Source organism: Chlorocebus sabaeus, chromosome 3, assembly GCF_047675955.1.
Source record: "Chlorocebus sabaeus isolate Y175 chromosome 3, mChlSab1.0.hap1, whole genome shotgun sequence".
NCBI lineage: Eukaryota > Metazoa > Chordata > Mammalia > Primates > Cercopithecidae > Chlorocebus > Chlorocebus sabaeus.
The window spans coordinates 55955050-55974461 of record NC_132906.1 but is presented as its reverse complement, the minus strand read 5'-3'; the positions used below and the strand labels follow the sequence as shown (position 1 = coordinate 55974461).

The window sequence follows — 19412 nt, the reverse complement described above, 5'->3', positions numbered from 1 at the left end:
TTTTTTAGTACTTCTTTTTATATGGTCTGTTAGCCATGAATGCTCCGTTTTTACGTAAAATGTTTGTATTTTGTCTTCATTTTTGATGGAAAAGTATCAAAGTTGTCAATCGTTTTATTTTTTTATTTCAGAATGTAAACCTATCCTGTTGTCTTATGGCTCTGTCATTTTGTTGAAAAGTAACTCTTCAAACTCGTTGGGAGGTCATCTTTCACTGACTACTTTTGAGTAGTTTCTTTTGAATTTATATTGCTTGGGATTTACAGATTCTTGAATTTTACAGCATAATGTCTTTCAGAAAATATCTGACCAGTATTTTCAATGTTGCTGTGCCCTGTTTCCCTACTCTTTCTCTCCACTCCTCTGGGCCTCCTGTTACACACACGTAATACCTTTCCCATGTATCTTACGTGTTTTTGTTTTGTTTTCTTTTGTTTTTTGAGACAGAGTCTTGCTGTGTTGCCCAGGCTGGAGTGCAGTGGCATGATCTCAGCTCACTGAAACCTCTGCCTTCCGGGTCCAAGAGATTCTCGCACCTCAGCCTCCCGAGTAGCTGGATTGCAGGTGCCCACCACCACTCCCATCTAATTTTTGTATTTTTAGTAGTGATGGTGTTTCGCCATGTTGGCCAGGCTGGTCTCAAACTCCTGGCGTCAAGTGATCCACCTCCACCTCCCAAAGTGTTGAGATTATAGGCGTGAGCCACTGTGTCGTGCCTGTTTTATGCTTTTTAATGTATCATACTACTCCCACTCGAACTATATTCTCATTTTTGCTCATTCATTTTTCAGTTCATTAATCATTTCTGTTGTGTCTCTTCTGCTGTCAAACACAAGTGTCAAGTTTTCAATTCAAATATTGTATTTTTTGCTTCTGGAATCTGTGTATTTGACTAGGTTTTTGTTTGGTTTTGTAGATTGCAGCTTTGGAGTACAATTTTCTTACCTCTTTTCTTAAGCATTTCATGATTGTTATTTTAAAGTACATGTTGGATAACTCTAAAAATTTTTAATTTGTTCTTATTTTTCTTATCTATTTCTCTCCTTTTAGTTTGTTCTTATCTATTTCTCTACTTTTAGTTTTAAGCAATTTGGAATAGTATTCTGAAATATTTTGTAATTTAAGTGACTAGCAGACGTTGTGATTATGCATCAAAGAAAAAATGATATACAACGATAGTTCCTTTCCTTGTGTTTCTTTCCTTTTTGGATCTTGGACCTTAAAGTTCTGATTGGTTTAGTTCTTCTCCAGTGTCTTAAAATGCACTTTTACAAATTTAATCCAGTTTTGTTACTGTTTCTAATACAAGAGTTGATTTAATACAAATTGCCCTGCCTTGGCTGAAATGAAATTTGGGCTTTTATTTTCCACATTTCATTTGCTGTAAATTGTCCAGATTATTTTTCGTGTCATCACTTTGAGTTCGTTTCATAAAGCCCCGCATGAAAAAGATTTGCAGTTTAATGTGGGTTTTGAAACGATGGTAAGAAATGTGTACAGCTCACTACTGCGATAATGTGATTATAGAGCTACTCATATTATTATTTTTTTTATCCTGACAAAAAGCACAAAGTTACATTTGGGATTTAGGCAATCAAGTTGGCCTTAACGTTTGACTTATTTATAGACTCCTTTTCTGTTTAGGGGAAGGGGCCTTGATTCTTTATTTGTTGTTTTTATTATACAACTGTATATGTCTTTCATCATACATTTTCTGTCAGACTTCTCCTTATATCTATACTTGGACAACTGAAGCTGTTAAACCTGTTTACTTGTTATTTACTCCTTAATTTTATATTGGATTGAAAACTATTACTCTAACCGTATTCAAACTTGACAACATTAAGTCCTCTTCAAAATCCTTATTTTTATGGTCTTTTATGTACCACTTTTATCGCATATATATTCCTTCATTCTACTGTTATCTTCTCATGTCAGAGATTCCTGAAAATTTAGCACTTCCTGAATGATGAATTTTGTGTTGATTGATGTTTCTGTTGAACAGAATTTTCAGCAAATTTTACCCAGGCAGTTAGACTAACTTTTTTACCCAGGCAGTTAGACTAACTTTTGAACTCCTTTGTAATTTAAAATCCTTTGGATTGAATATTTTGAATTTATAGTCAATAATGTTTTCCTTACTCTGGTCAGTGAATTATATAAATGATTTCTTTCAGTCTTTTATAAATATGCATCAGATTTTTTTCTGCTTCATACTGGGGACTATTTACAATCTGGTATAATTGTTGTGTATCTGTGGGAAGATAGTAGGTAAAGATCAATGTTTTTTCCCTGGAGAACTCTGCTCCATTTCCAATCATATTGTGTATGTTCTGCTTCATCTACTGATCATCACTGAGGAATTTAATAGTTTGTTAAATCCTTGAATCTAATAATTTAATCCCACTCACTGGTAAAGTACAACTGTGAGATAAATTAATTCATAATTGAAACCAAATATAAAATGGATAATGCTATCTATATATCACTTTATACAAATCAGGATATCTGCCATTCCCTTTTTAAAATTGGAGAGTAATTACTTAAACTTGAATTGCTACTTAGAATTCCATTTACTAGAAATTATTCAGGACCATTTTGTGTAAACCAAGAGGAATTTTTAATTCCCCAGTTATCTGACCCTGTAATGCTGTGATATGTAGTACATTGTTATTAATGGAAAACTGTAGAGTCAAGATTGGTTGTATCATTCTCTTTAATCCATTTCTGCAACTTATCTATAATCTAAAATCCTTAAAAATTCTGAAAAAATACTTATTTCGAATTAAAAACTGTACTAAACTGACATACAAGTATTTACAGTCTTTATAACACTCAGTGTAAATGTTCATGTGTTTTACTGCAGAAATATTAATGTGTCAGAGTATCCAGTTCCACCCCAAGCCCTCCTGGCAGTGTGCTGTTACCTTCTAAAAAACCGACAAACAGTTTGAATTCCTGAATATATATGGCCCCAGAAGTTTAAAACTAGAAAATTGTGCATCTCTAATATTTTCCAGTTAGTTTTGATAGTTATGTCTGTCTTCTGCACCAGATTATTAACATATTCTAATATTTGACCCTACAGTATACTTTGTAATTTATTGAATAATCAAAGATGGCATCATTTTATGGGAGGCAAGAATGATGCAAACTATCAGATGTTCTAGTTTTGGCACTACAGTAAAATAGATAAAATAATAGCTGCAACAAAACATAACCGCCACAACTGATTTCAACTATTTGTGTCAAGCAGTGTGCATTTAATAATTTGATTTTTAGAACACTCTTAATATGTAGGGAGTGCTAATATTAGCACTGTTGTAAGTAAATAACTGAAGTTTAGAAGGATGAAAAACTTGATTATAGTCAAAGAACAAGAGCAGAACCAGTACACAAACCTGTCTTTTGGAATCCACAGCCCATGCCACAACACCTCTACAATACTGCTGTAATATATTCTCTAATTAATCACATAAGACTCTTAATAAGTATGAAATTTAGTTTCACTGTCCCCATGACTTTGTCAGTTATTCACAGGAAAATTGCTAATAGCAAATCAGCTTCCTTTCTTCATCCAGCGTGTTTCTGAGATCCTCCCTCAGTTGGCATGTGTTTAAGAAATACAAATGAATTTTAGTATGAGCCTAATAAATATAATTATGGTGGTAAATCTGCTGGAATCATATAATGAATTTTAAACCCAACATAAATGCCTTTTTGGATTATCTGTCACTTGGGATTACTTGTACTGTGATCCTGGCTATGAGTAGATAATTGAACGTTGGCTATCTTAACTGCAACTGAAAGTTCTGATGCTAAGAAGAAAATGAATCATATAATGTGAGTTTGCTAATTTACTTAATAATTAATTTGGGATTTTATCACAGGAATTATTTAAAACTAAAAACAGAATAACTTTTATCTCATGGGAACCAAACTTCTATTTGGATCAAAGAAGTGATTAATATGCCTCTTTTACTTTTCTTATTTATTCAGTGATAAATAATTGAATAATGTACAGTTGTTGTTTTCTTAGAGATTTTATAAGGAAAACCAACAAAGGAAAAAATAATTCTGCTAAGATACGTTGTTGAAGTCTGTGAAAGTTTTTACTTAACCTTTTGACTCTCTTTTCTTTACGAAACATTATAGTCATCTTAAAATTGCACAAAATAAGAGTCAAATGTTTTCTAGAATTGATTACAGTGATTTCAGTCTTTCCTAATCTGCTGTGGGCATACATTAGAGATTCAGATGTGGGAGTTAGTATTGCAGTAATAGTTGCGGCCATGGATTTTATTGCCAGAGATCACTAAAGATTGTGTCTTGACATTGTCAAGAACCACTGGCACATTTCTTAACCTCTCCACATCTATTTCCTATCTGTAAAATGTGATTCATAATAGTTTTTTATATTGAGATGTTGTGAGGAATAAACAGTACACTGTAATGTATGTGCAGCATGTTTATAATTGTTAGACATGGCTTTTCCCCTTTATATGTTGTAAAACTAATTGAAGTTTGGGGCCTAGATTTAGCTAACAGTAGCATCACATGGGCTGATGTCCAGAATCCTTTCTTGAAAGACAGATGCTTAATGAATTCAGAGATCATCAACTGCATTTATGTGTTAAGGTTCTTAACTCAACCCCAACGCCCTTTGATTTTTCAAAAAAAAAAAAAAGCCAACTATATCTGCACTCTTCTATTTGTACACTTAAGCAAATATATGAAAACTATACAGTTAATACTTATAAAATGAAGGGCTAGGAACACGTGGATACACACATTTGTGTATATAGGTAATAAACACTTCAAGTTAATTTTTGTACATATTCTATCACACACACTCCTTCCATGATTTTTAAGTGTACTACATGCTAAGATGTCACAAGAATACACACATGCCCACCAGCATTCATACCAATACCTGAGCCATATTCACATACCCACGGAGGTGTATGTATATATATTTGGACTCTGTAGATATATTTACATGATTAACACTTATAGAAGAGTTAGAGAAAGAAAATGAGGAAAACAGAAGAATTCCACAAATAAAAAAAAAGTAAAATATAAGATGTTAGGGGAAAAGAAATAGTAGGAAAAAGATGATAGCTTGATTCAGGGTTTCTTTAAACTTCGACACTCTTGATCTTTTGTCTTTGTCGTGGGAACTGTCTTGTCACCGCTTCCTCAGTTGTAATAATCAAAAATGTTTTCAGATGCTGCTCACTGTCCCCTGGGGGACGCACTACCTGCGGTTAATAGCTACTCCCTTAGTGTAAATAAGAATGCCAGCGCAAAAGTTCTACAAGAATGGAATCAACTTGAAGGAGCTGAGCAAGATAAGCCAAGGGGAGGAGAAAAGCAAGTGTAGAGTTCACTGTGCAGGAAGCAGCGGCTTTTTGGCTTTTTGAGTTTGTGGGTTGCTGGTACAGGTCATCCCCACACTGAAAGGATCAGAGTTAACAGTTTTTATTTATCATGGAATGGAAAATTAACAAGAATGGGGTACATGGATTTATCATTGTATCTAATTGTAGGATTTATAACCTTCATGCCATGTATTACACCCCGATTGACAGAAAAACTGCAGAATCCTAACTAACTTTGAAAAATTTGATAGACATGAAGACTGAGTTTTGGAACCAGAAAGAATGTTATTTTTTAACTTCCTGTTACTGTGACATATTGAGAGATGCTAATTATAAATTTTCTAGTTATAAAAAAGAAATGTATTTCAAATTAGCAAAAATACAAAATATGACTCATACATTTGGTTTTAAGCCCCTTGAAAGTGTGTGTCTTTCATCTCTTCTTTTAAAAATCATCTTGTAATACATGGAAACTAGTCACTTAAAGTTCTGTAGTGGGAGGAATTAAATATCAATTGATAAATTTAAATTCTTTAACAAAAGAATGAGCCACTGGAAACTTTCAACTTTCATTTTTATATGTGTTATAATAAGTTAATATATTTACTGTTTAAATTTTAGACACGGGGTAATTAATTCATTCATAGATTGTTTTTCAGTCTGTCTCCCAGGCTGGAATGCAGTGATGCAGTCATAGCTCAGTGCAGCCTTGATTTTCTGAGCTCAAGTGATCCTTCTTCCTCAGCCTTTGGCATGGCTAAGACTGCAGGTGTGCACCACCACACCCAGCTTATTTATTTTTATTTTTTAGTTTTAGTAGAGACAAGGTCTCTCTGTGTTGCCCAGTCTGATCTCAAACTCCTGAGCTCAAGCAACCCTTTGGTGTTGGCATCCTAAAGTGCTGTGATGACAAACGTGAGCCACTGCACCTGGCCCATAGATATATTCAGTCTGAGACCCAGTAAGGCCTTTAGAGAGCAACCGGAGCCTTACTAGTGAGCTTTAATTAAGTGCTTACTTTGTACTGGGGACTGTGATAGGTGCTTGTCTACAAAAGAACAAGATAAAAATGATACCTTCAGTGGGCCCATGGCCTCATAAGACAAAGAAGCACAAAGCTCAGAGTGCTTTGGAAGCACAAAAGAGTGGCATCTAATTTAGAACAGGTAGAATCTGGTACAGCTGGAAGAGATAATAGACACCTGAACTGTGCAAAAGCATAATCAACATCATCTTCAATTAGAAATTGAAGAGAGACAGTGAATGAACTGATCATATAAAACACAACCCAGACCGGAACTCAGGCATGTATCCTTTTTACAAAACCACATTGCATTTCTTCTCACTTATTGTCCCATTTGCAAAAGTTATGCTTTATTACATTGGTTTTACCAAAGAGCACTCATCATTGGTCAAAAATAAAACTTTAAAAAAAAATGTCTGAGTCTTTAGCTTGAAAGAAAAGGAAGAAAAGAAATTACATTCGTGGTGAACTGATTTTTCTCCTTGCAATGCTAATTGTACTTGCTTTCAAATATAATGAGGTTTTTGGTTTTGGATTTTTTTTTTTTCCATTTTATGCTACCATCTTTTCTCATTTCCTTCAAACACATATCCCATACAGCATGACCACTGAACAAAATGCAGGATTCTATTCATAAATTAGGTATGATTTTTATTGTCCTTATTTTTCTAAAGCCTGACTTGAGAACAAACAGGAACTAAATAAGAAATAGACATTATGATGTTGGTAATTGACATCTGCGTCATGCCATAAAATTTGTTATTTGTGAGGTATGTTGGGGAAGTGGGTTGCAGCTTACAAACAACTATCCTAGCAGTGCCCATTATTTTATATTCTCTTCAGTTGATATTTCCAAGTACTAATTGCACATGAACTCCATGAGAAAATTTCACCAATAAGGACAGGAGGTCTTTTTCTTCCTCTGCAGAGCTGATGCAGGCAGCATGGGGAGGTGAATTTAGTCTTAGGAATTACCCTTAGGTTTATTTTTTTATTTTTATTTTGAGACGGAGTCTCGCTCTGTCGCCCAGGCTGGAGTGCAGTGGCGCCATCTTGGCTCACTGCAAGGTCTACTTCCCGGGTTCACACCATTCTTCTGCCTCAGTCTCCCAGGTAGCTGGGACTACAGGCGCCCACCACCACGCCTGGCTAATTTTTTATATTTTTAGTAGAGATGGGGTGTCACCGTGTTAGCCAGGATGGTCTTGATCTCCTGACATCGTGATCTGCCCGCCTCGGCCTCTCAAAGTGCTGGGATTACAGGCGTGAGCCACCGAGCCCAGCCTACCCTTAGGTTTAGATTACAGGTCTATGTTACACTGGGACCATGGGCAATGTCTTCAACCTCTGTGAGACCGTATTTCTTCACTTGTAAAACTAGAGAGGAAAACTTTACCATATAATGTTGTAGTAAATATTAATGGTAAATATCTCTTTTTCCTGCGTTTTAAAATGATCAGTTAAAATTGATTTCACAGTCTTTATAACACTTACTTGAAATTTACTTTTTCAGTTTATGCATTCTGAAGACATTGATTTAAAGAACACAATTTTGTTTTCCTCAAATTCGTTCTTAATGCTCTCCATTTTTATAGAATATAGAATTGAAACTTTCGCCATTACTTTTCCTTTTCATGTTTCCCAAATGTAGTTCACTTTTAAAAAGTGATGGAACTCTCATTAAATCTCTAGGGGAAAATGCTGTTATCAGAGCAAGGGTTAAAAATCCTTTTGTAGCATCCTTAGATTTACCACAACACAACACAATTTGGGTTGGTTATATAGTAATGATCACTAAATAGAATGATCACTAAATAGTTACTGATGGAAAACTTTTCGTCAAAACAGAAAAGGCCTGTAGTATCCTGATGCTGATAGGTAATTGTTTATGGTAGTTTTTCAAACATGACATTCTTCACCCAGTAGTAAATCTCCCAGTAATGCTGCAGTTTGGGATTTCCAGGGAACACCAGAGTTTTAATCCACTGGGGGAACTAGAATCACATATCTTCAGTTATCAGTTATATTTAGCTGTTTTCCTTAGTTAATTTCAAATTGTAAGTGGATGTGTTAATTTTTATAGAAAAATCATGCCACCAATCTAAAACTTACACTAGTAACACACTTAGCAACTTGATCTCTTAACAGTAGAGAATATTTTCTTCTAATGACATTATTGTTCACTAGGATCTAGAAATATGAAAACCAGATTTAAAAAGCTCTTCTCCTCTTTTAGGTTTCTTTCTTAAAATATTTGTCTTCCTAAAAATATGACTTCTTAAATTTTAAAAGTAGCAAAGATTTGCTGTAGAAAATATAGGAAAAAAGTTAAAAAAGAAAATGTAGTTCACCCACAGATTCACTTAATAGAAAAACTATTGTTAACATTCCAGAACATTTTTTTCCATGTGTTATTTTCATGTATAAATGAGAATGCTTTGGGGAACAAAATTAAGCTTCTACTTTTTATATAGTTTTGTAATACTAACATTTTTTCACTTAACATTATGTAAAAAGTTTCCTTGCCATTAAATATTGTTTCTCAAACTTGTGTGATTATTAGAATTACATATAATGCTTTGTAAACTATTGATATCTTCACCATACCTACTGCCATAGGTCTCTGTTCTTTGCACATATGAAACATAAAATGTTTCATAAATGGTTGCAGTGAATAGCTAAGGTTAAAATCTTTGTTTCAAACTTGATTGTCTTTATGTCCATGTTTTGGTTTGTAATTTTTACTTCCCAAAATAAGACAAAGTTACGCATCCTTATATACATCTTTCTCAAAATCTGAAATTGCCGTCTGTGTCTAAATGTAAGTCCCTGCAGTAATGTAGCCCTGTTTCCCCAGGAAGGAATTTTTGTAACCAACTAGAATGTATAAATGTGTAGATAATTTCACCTTAAGAGTATTAATATTTTAATATATTAAATTACTTAAAAAACAAATCCCATCACATTTTATATAAAAATGTATAAATTTTAACATGCGAAGTTTCCCTAGATTCTCAAATTTTATGTCATTATTTCATTCAGCATCTTTACATTCAATTTCAACATCAGTTTCTGTGTCCTCACCAGGCTCCTTTTTAAGTCATCTAACAAAGTTTTCTAGAACACGTCATCTTGATTCTTGTCCAGTTCACTTTAGATACAGTGCTATTTAAATCAGTGATGATGTTGCCCCTGGGATGTTCTCTCAAAACAATCTGAACTACTTATTTGCATGAAATTGAAATGGTTGCTATATATGTTATATATATAAACATAAAGACTGTCTTTAGAAAGCTGCTTTTGGTGTTCCAACACTTGAAATTGTGAGATCAGTCCATGGGAATCATAACTAAATCTGCCTTAAAACTTTCCTTGACTCCTTTTTTGTTTTGTTTTTATATTTTGTTTAATTTTAATTTAATTTAATTTAATTTAATTTAATTTAATTTAATTTAATTTAATTTTTTGAGACAGGGTTTCAGTCTCTCACCCAGGTTGGGAGTGCGGTGGCGCGATCTCGGCTCACTGCAACCTCCATCTCTTGGGTTCAAGTGATTCTCGTGCCTCAGCCTCCGGAGTAGCTGAGACTACAGTCACACGCCACCATACCCAGCTAATTTTTGTATTTTTAGTAGAGATGGTTTCACCATGTTGAACAGGCTGGTCTCAAATTCCTGAGCTCAAGCAATCTGCCCACCTCTGCTTCCCAAATTGTTGGGATTACAGGCATGAGCCACCGCTCCAGGCCATTTTTTTGTTTGGTTTGGTTTACAGAATGTTTGCTTGAGGGTGCCATTTCCAAACATTATTTTGTTTCTTAAAGTTGAGTAGTTAGGGATAGATGTTGAATGGTTTCTGAATATAGGGTCATTCCCTCTCTGCTTAAGAGTTGAGTGTGCAGGTAGGTGGGTGGCTGGGTGTGTGTATGGAGGAGGGAGGGTGGGAGGAAGAGAGAGAGGAGGATGGCAGTTCCTAGATTCTTAAAAGTGTAGTTATTAGTTCTAAGGTATTTTAAGACTTTTGAGACAGTTCAACAGGATTCCTTAAAACGCCTACCTTCCTCTCCTGTAGCATAATATTGGTGTCAGTTTTCCTACATCCTTGTCAGCATTACTATGATCATATTTTTAAATTCTTGTTTCTGATGGATAAGCATCCCAGCCAAGAGGAACATTGAGCTGAAGGTCTTCGTGTCACTGTAACTCACACCTAACCAGCAGAAGCTGTGGCTGGTGGGCATGGCCCCCTTTTCGGGAACATCAGTTTTCCTCCTTTCTGCCTCCCTGTGGCTGCCTTCATCTCTAAGTCCCCAGCCTGGCTCTTTTCCCATTTTGCTTATGCTGCTGCTTGACCAGTATAGGCAATGGGAGCTTGATTTGTACAATTTATTCTCCTACTTAAGTACATTAATTACATATACCTATGTGGGCCTGGTGGCCGTTGTAGTCCAAAAAGGGCCCATTACAACAGCCTTAGGTAATGTCACCCTCTGGGATCCTCAGAAACACCTGTATGACTCTATACTCCTTTTCCTGAAGACAAAAGCCAAGGCTAAAATGTTGGTTTATGTGAATGTGTTTTATTAATTTTGTAGCGAATTGAGTTGCAATTAAATCCACTGCTCAATCAAATCACAATGAGATGCCATGTCACACCAGTCAGAATGGCTTTTGTTAGGTAAACAAAAGTAGCATATTTTGGAGAGATCCCCAGAGAAAATGAGATGCTTATACGCTCTTGGTTGGGAATGTAAATTAGTCCAAGCACTGTGGAGAGCAGTTTGGAGATTTCTCAAGTAAGAGCTGGACTACCATTCGGCCCAGCAATCCCATTACCAGTATATACCCAAAGGAATGTAAGTCATTCTGCCAAAAAGACATGCATCCATATATTCATTGCAGCACTATTCACAATAACAAAGACATGGAATCAACCAAGAAGCCCACCAGCAGTGGACTGGATAAAGGAAATGTGGTACATATACACCGTGGAAGGCTATGCAGACACACACAAACACACACACACAAATGAAATCATGGCCGTTGTAGCAACATGGATGAAGTTGGAGGTCATTATCCTAAGCGAACTAATACAGAAACAGAAAACCAAATACCACGTGTTCTCACTTACACGTGGGAGCTAAACATTGAGTACACGTGGACACAAAGATGGTAACCATGGACTCTGGGTACTATTGGGGGTGGGAGGCAAGGATTGGAAAACTACCTGTTGGGTATTGTGTTCACTACCTGGTGATGGAATGAATTGTACCACAAATCTCAGTGTCACATAATATACCCATATAACAAGCCAGCACATATACTCCGTGATTCTAAAATAAAATTCGAAAAATAAATAAATCGACTGCTCATGGAAAAGTTCTGGGGCCTTTCAAAACTCTGGTTTTTCTACTTGTGACACTTTCCCATTGGAGCTGCCTCTGTTTCCAGGAGAGGTGGGAAAAGAGAGATTTCTCTCAACTTCACCATTAGTCTTGCCTTGGCCTGGTGATGTATCTCTCTTTAAACGTGTTTTCTGTTAGAAGACAAGTATATACGGTTGTCCCTCAGTATCCCTGGATTCCACATCTGCGGATTGAACCAACTGCCGATTGAAAGTTTTAGGATTGGAGAGATAATAAAAAAATATGAAATGACAACTGTTCTCATTGAATTTACATTGTGTTAGATATTATAAGCAATCTGGAGATAATTTAAAGTATATGAGGAGATTTGTATAGGCCGTATGCAAATGCTATGCCATTTTATATCACCGACTTGAGCATCTGTAGTTTTGGTATCCTTGGAGGAGGGGTCCTGGAACCTTGGTAGCATCCATGGGGGATTGGTTACAGGACCTATGACCACTGTGTTATCCCAAAAGCAAAGCCATTGTTTTGCAAATATACCTTTGTTTTGGTAATATACTTTCTTTTACATAAAAAGGTTATAGTTTTGCTTTACATGTTTATCCTGTAGGAGTTTTCAAATGTATCATTTGACTGTCACAGCCACTCTGAGGTCAAGTTTTCTTTCTCTGAAATGTGATGTACTGCAATACTGTGAGATATTGTTGTAAGAAATAACTGTTTATGGTGAACATTTTATAGAATCAAAAGCAGGGCCCATCTGGTAGCAGAGATTAATCTGTTTGAGGATGGTAAACATTATTGCATATTTTAAAATATGTAACTAGCACAGAACATTTGCCTCAGGCACTAGAGTGAGATTGTGGTTTAGGATAAAGATTTAAATGAAACCTTTTATCCCTTAAAACTCTATACAACAGGTTTTTCTGGCATGTATAGTGAAATTTTAATTAATATTTTAAGTCATCCAATGAATAATAACATTAATTCAAAACCAAAAGAACAAAATTCTAATCATGGGGAAAAGATAACCCTATAATAGTTACCTCTTTATTTTTAAGACATTTTTGTGTGCTTTGTGAAATTTTGTTTAAAAACAATTGTAAGATAATAGGACTTAATCCAACTTCCTAGACTTCCTTTTTTGACCTGTTATAGTGATAATGCTTCTTCTTCTGGCCATATAAGTAGGATTTAAAATTCAAAACATCTTGAGCACCATATTCCCAGCTAGCAAGTGTGAGGTATATTCCCTAGTTAAGTTATATGGTAAAAGAAAATATCATTTATTTGCTAAATGTTTGTGTATTTATCTAAAACACATTTATGTTCCTGTTTAAAAATGTTTGTCCATCTTTTCAATCCTTGGGAATGTCTGCTTATCTTTTTTTTTTTTTTTTAAAGACAGGGTCTCACTGTGTCGACCAGGCTGGAGCGCAGTGGCACAATCTCAGCTCACTGCAACCTTCACCTCCCGGGTTCAAGCAATTCTCCTGCCTCAGCTTCCCTAGTAGCTGGGGTTACAGGCGCCCACCACCGCACCCTGCTAATTTTTGTATTTTTTTTAGTAGAGACAGGGTTTCACCATGTTAGTCAGGCTGGTCTCAAACTCCTGACCTCAGGTGGTCTGCCGGCCTCAGCCTCGGCTAGGATTACAGGCATGAGCCACCGCGCCTGGCCTGCTTATCAATTTTTAAAATGTGTAAACAAAATTCCCTGTCTCCTCTTCACTCACAGCAACCTAACGTCATCACACATGGGCCAAACCAGAGTTTCAGAGTAGCACTTAGCTGTGAACATATATTCTGATTTGCTTCAGGTAAATGATATGATTTGTGAAAGTCCTGGTAAATAGGTCATGAAAAAATATAACTATTAGGAAATCAGAGAACTTTAGGATAAGTTTAAATGTGGGTATTGAACACATTTTAAAGGTTAGCATTTTCAATTCAAATGTAAAAGCATAAAATCATAAATGTAAGAGCACAGAGAGTACATTATGTTATGCATATACTTCGAATTTTCTTAAGGAATCAATCATTTCTGTTTTTGTTTTGTTTTGTTTTGCTTTGAGATAGAGTCTTGCTCTGTCGCCCAGGCTGGAGTGCAATGGCGCGATCTCGGCTCACCGCAACCTCCGCCTCCTGGGTTCAAGCTATTCTCCTGCCTCGGCCTCCTGAGTAGCTGGGATTACAGGCGTATGCCACCACGCCCGGCTAATTTTTGTATTTTTAGTAGAGACAGGGTTTCACTATGTTGGCCAGGCTGGTCTTGAACTCCTAACCTCAAGTGATCCACCCGCCTCAGCCTCCCAAAGTGTTGGGATTATAGGCGTGAGCCACCATGCCTGGCCTGAATCAATCATTTCTTAAACTGACAATTGACATATTGATATAAGGCAGTTTAATTAAATATTTCTTCAAATATCTTCCTCTTACATGCAGTAGATAACTCATTCAAACCAAATTTCAGGTTATCAGTGTAGGTTATTTCTACTTGTTTCCTTTTACTCATCTGTACTTTTAGAGGAAGTACAATTTATCTTTCTTGAATATACTTTGCTTTACTTTTTTCTTTGTCAGTTTTATAAATTCACACTTTTACGGCATTTATGTTTAAGAGTTTGCCCTTGAACACGTAGAGTAAAGAAGAATCACTGAGCTGAAAGCAAGGTAAATTATGACCATGGGGGCTCATGCAAGACAAATATTGAAAAATAGGCTTCCCTTTTTAGTAATACAAAAGAATAGAGGAAAGTGAAATGCATACTCCATTCACAAATAGATGTGTGTTGACTTTTATACTTGTAGCAGAAATAGCCAGAGTTGCAGGATGCTTGTTTTAAGGATGGTGCTCATCTCTTAAAACCATTTCATTTCCTACTAATAAAAAATTGTATTTACTAAGGGAAATCCAGGCACCAAAACTAAGTCATGTACTTACTGTGCACTTCATGTTCGAAAGGAATTTGGCTCTTTACCTGAAATATACTAGTCTTTAAAATAATGCAATATAACTTAAAAGCTCAAAGGATGTGGTGTCATAGATTTAGTTTAATTCCTTTTTAATGTGAAGTACACAGTAAATTTCTTTAGACACCCCCTATAAAAGGTACATGTTCAATTAATCACTAAGTCATACAGTGAAATTTATGTAAACTAATTTTCTACCAAGACACAAGAAACAATTATGCTCATGTTTCGTCTCATAATAAGGCTGCTAAAGAATGACCAACATTCCAGAACAATTATTTGAATATATTTGTTATATTATTATCATAATGGATGCACACTGAACTTGAACTGTGGATTAAGTTATTTATACTGTGGAATTAAGAAATCAGACCAGTCAGTTAACATGTGTTCCATCAACTGTTATATGATCTTCCTGTGGGCCAATCTAACTCAGCTAGAAAGTAGAGAAAAAAAAGTGTCAAATGACAGTTGTCTGTATTTTAAGAGAAAATTGTTTCTAAATAATCATAAGAGATCCCTAAAGATGACTTGTTCAGCTTTTTGTAACATGTATTTATTTGGTTCAGTAAACACTATGCCTCCGCAATGACTGTATTTATGAGATCCCGTGTCAGAATATATCTTATGCTACATTCAGTGAGTCGGGTTCCTCCCGAGATAGTTTTAGTAATAGAGTAAGTTCTGTTTGGAATTTTTGGTTCTAACCAGAGGAAGTTCTGCTCATTTGCTTGTCTCTCTCATTTCTCAGTATTACTTAAAAGCACTTAATGTCATTAACCCCAATCTTCACAACAGTTGTATGAGTTTGGAATTAACATCACACTTCTATAGACAGATAAGCTAAGACCTAGAGAATTTTAGTGATGATACCAAGATGGCACAGCTAATAAACAACAAGGATTGCTGACGAATCTAAGTCTTTTGTGTCCAAGTCAAATTTTCTTTGAATAATATCACACAACAGGCTACAAAACAAAGATTCTCGTGACGGTGAAGCCATGAGCTATGTATTGTTAGGCAAGTTACTTTATAATCTTTTCTAAAAATTGCCATGAAATTATTTCTCAACACATTTGTAACATAAAATGGAACATAATTGATTTAAATGACAGATGACCGAAAGGGTAGATAGATAGCTGGGACCATCGTGTGTGTACGTGTGCATGCCTGTGTATGTCAGCCCCGTCTCTAAACATCCCTGGTGTTACTCAAGAGGAAAGAGCATGTGAATCTTGAATGACATTTAGTAGAATATTATGCAATGCTCCTCAGCTCTGACTACACATTAAGAAGCCCCAGAGGGGTTTAAAGATGGAATAGTATCCAGACATATTTTTCTTTCTTTTTAAATTCCAGGTGATTAAAATATACGACCATCATTTAAAATGCTTTTTGTTCACAGACAGACCATAATAAGATTCAGCTGATAGCAATAGATAACTGTAAGAAACAATCTAGTACTCCGGCAACTAACATGTCGGAGGTTTTAGATTCATTTGATGTTCATTCAACAAAATGCCTAAAGCTGAAATTACATTTTAGGATGTTTATTCAGAAAAAAAATTATCTGATTAGAAAACCTCAAATGTAATTTTCAGATCACTCAAAAAAAACATGTTCACTAGAATGTTATGTGTAATATTTTATCAAGTGGGTTAATGTGAGTAAAACTGACTAAGAGAGTTTTGGAGAAAAGACAACGTAACAGTATAATCCTTCTTATGTTTATCTTTAGGTTTTCACACACATTGTTTTTAATGAAGTATATTGTTTCATTTACTTTTCTGGCCTTTTGTGTGTATTTATGCAGTTATTTAATATGTATTATAAAAATTTAAGGTTTACAGTGGACCTTTTCAAGGAATATTATATAATATTTGGGAAAACGAAATTACTCTCCTCTTTGACAAAAACCCAGTGTTCTTCTACAGTCTTCATGTTGTTAGAAGGAGGGTTTTAGCATGTTAATATGAATACAGTAAGTTTTCTATCTTTCATACCAGGGACATCAACAGCAAAAATTCAACTATAGTCATCACTCCAGAGCAAAGATCGCGATGGGCTTTTATTTAAAAATAAACAAAAAAAAAAGTCCCACTTAGTTGACACTGCCATGAGAATTCATTAATGACTCAAGAATTGAAGAGTTAGTAAACAAGGGCAAAATTTTAGTATGAAATTCTTTGACCTTTTTGCAGAAGTATCTCTTCCTTATGCTTAAAACTTACGACCTTTCTTTGTTGTTTCTCCTCTTTTCAGTGTTCTTAGCCCCTTTGAGGCCTGTTCCTGAGTGGCATACCCCGTATCGATCTCTTACTTTCTCTAATAACCTGTAATCCTTTCATTTAATTTTTCACTATTCTAAGTATTTCTCACTTGGGATTTTTTCCTTTGTATCTCCTCAGCCTTCGTTCCCCCTTGTGGCCATTTGTAGTGCTCCCTTCCTGTCAGTACAACTACACATTTACAGATGCAAATCTCAAAACCACTGGCTTTTTTTTTTTTTTTTTTTTAATGGAGTCTCGCTCTGTTGCCCAAGCTGGAGAGCAGTGGTAAGATCTTGGCTCACTGCAACCTCCGCCTCCTGGGAGAAGTGACTCTCCTGCCTCACCCTCCTGAGTAGCTGGGATTACAGGTGTGCACCACAAAACCAATGCTTTTGATTTTCCATTTCCTAAAAGTAAAGAAATGAATTTCTAATGATGATTTCAGGACTAAGACTTTTGGGTTGTTTTTCTTCCCTAAAAGGAGGAACACAAGTATGTGCCATAGCTGTTTTGAGACCACATTTTTGCAGTACTTCGGGCTTTACAAATATGTCTGTGTAATCTGAAGCTGGAATTGTGGGTGATTTTACCTGCCCCATAATCATGGCACAGGAGATGAGTGTCAGCTGTCGGGATATGCTGCTGTGTCAACACTGTAAGCAGATGAATGGTACAGGAAGGATTTTGTCTTCTTTATACTGATGAAGCGTTATTTTTGAGTGTGCTAGCTGCCTTTGAACGACCACATATGAAAAAGGAACCAGCGTCTGTCTCTGTGATGTTTACAAATTCATGTGTAATTTGTAGAAGGTTCTAAATAAGATTTCTTTGGTCCCAAGGTTTGGTTTATTCTTCCTTATTTTTGTGAGCCTTTTCTATATTCTGGTTTGAGCTCATGCAAAAGCCGTATAATTCTTAAGTGTCTCAAAGCACCTAGGGGCTCTTAATATTTGGCTTCACAGATTTCTAATGAATGCTAATATTATGCTTTAGCTGTAATATGTAATGTAGCTGTATATTATATATGCTATATATTATACTGTATATATTATATGCTATATACAATATATGTTATATAACATATAATATATAGCAAATATTATTTATTAACTATAACCTTGTTCATAATGTTCATAACAACAAGGTGTTGTTATGAAACTTCTTAAGAGGTAAATATTTTCCTCAGTAAGAGATTAAGAAGATATCCACAAGAGGTAGACTTCTATTCATAATTTAGAGAAGTCTAAGCAGTCTGCAAAGCTCAGTGAAACTTGGTGCCTCACAAGCAATCTTTTTACAGATAAGGTCCACATTTATCAGCTCCCCCTCCTGTATTGTCTGTCTACCCAGTCACCTTTCATTTACGTAATAGAACGTTTCTGCAGTTATGTGCTCTTTACTCCTTGATTTGTAAATGTATGTAGGAATCTTGTGTCTAAGTAGTTAGAAGGAGAAAAATTTGTGGTGGAAATAATCACTATTTCTAAAGTAAGAATTTTTGATATATTAATATGGTAAAAGGAGAAAAACTTACCTAGAGTATATTTAAAGTCAAACCAATGTTGTTTAGTAATATGTGCTTACTGATATATTTTATCTTTTAATGACAAACTAGTTGGTATATTTTATGAAAGCAGCCTAAACAAAGAATTTCTATGTGGGTATAATATAGTAATAAGAAACATTTTGCATTATTCTACAAAGAAATAAAATGATAATGCTGAAATTGAAATACTGTTCTAGTTATAAGAGTAGATAATGCTAATAGCTTTTATCAAAGCAGTTCAATTTATAGTGTTTGTTTTTTCTTTGTTTTTTAAATGTCTTTGAGAAGATTAAAAAATTTATTTCTCAATTTCAGCACATAAACTGAAAATCTTATCATTTAGAATTTCATACAGTAGATATTTTAGATGACTCATTTTAATTGTTTCTAAGTCATATGTTTTTATAGGTAAATAACCATGTTAGCTAAGAAAAAGGAAAAAAAGCATTAAAACATCAACCCATTTTCTATTTTAGTTGATCTGGTCCCGTTACTGATTTATTTTCTTTCTTTTCTCAGTTGCTGAGTAAAATGCCCTTGCACTACTGCCTATTGTAGGTTTTGAATGGAGCTGTAATTTGTATTCTGTTTTAAAAAGACGTTAGGAAACATGTTTTGTTCCTTTAAATGTATGCTGAAGTTTTAGGGGGAATAGCACACCAAAATCTTTTATTAAATGAGGAACAAAATGAACCAATTTAATATAATTGTAGGTATTGTTCTGATACCATAAAAAGTGAAAAAAAGTTTTTGTTCCTCATGTAATAGAAAAATAATGTCTATGTTAACCTGGCCAAACAGATGTAACCAAAATAATCAGTATAGTCTAATTCTCTCTTTTTAGTCTGGAC

General features: G+C 35.1%; 1 protein-coding gene across 6 annotated transcripts in view; it reads left to right on the top strand.

Annotated features, from left to right (window-relative positions):
- The window catches only part of KLF12 (KLF transcription factor 12), a 460616-nt gene that overhangs the window by 274441 nt on the left and 166763 nt on the right, over nt 1-19412 (top strand). The window lies entirely within an intron of this gene.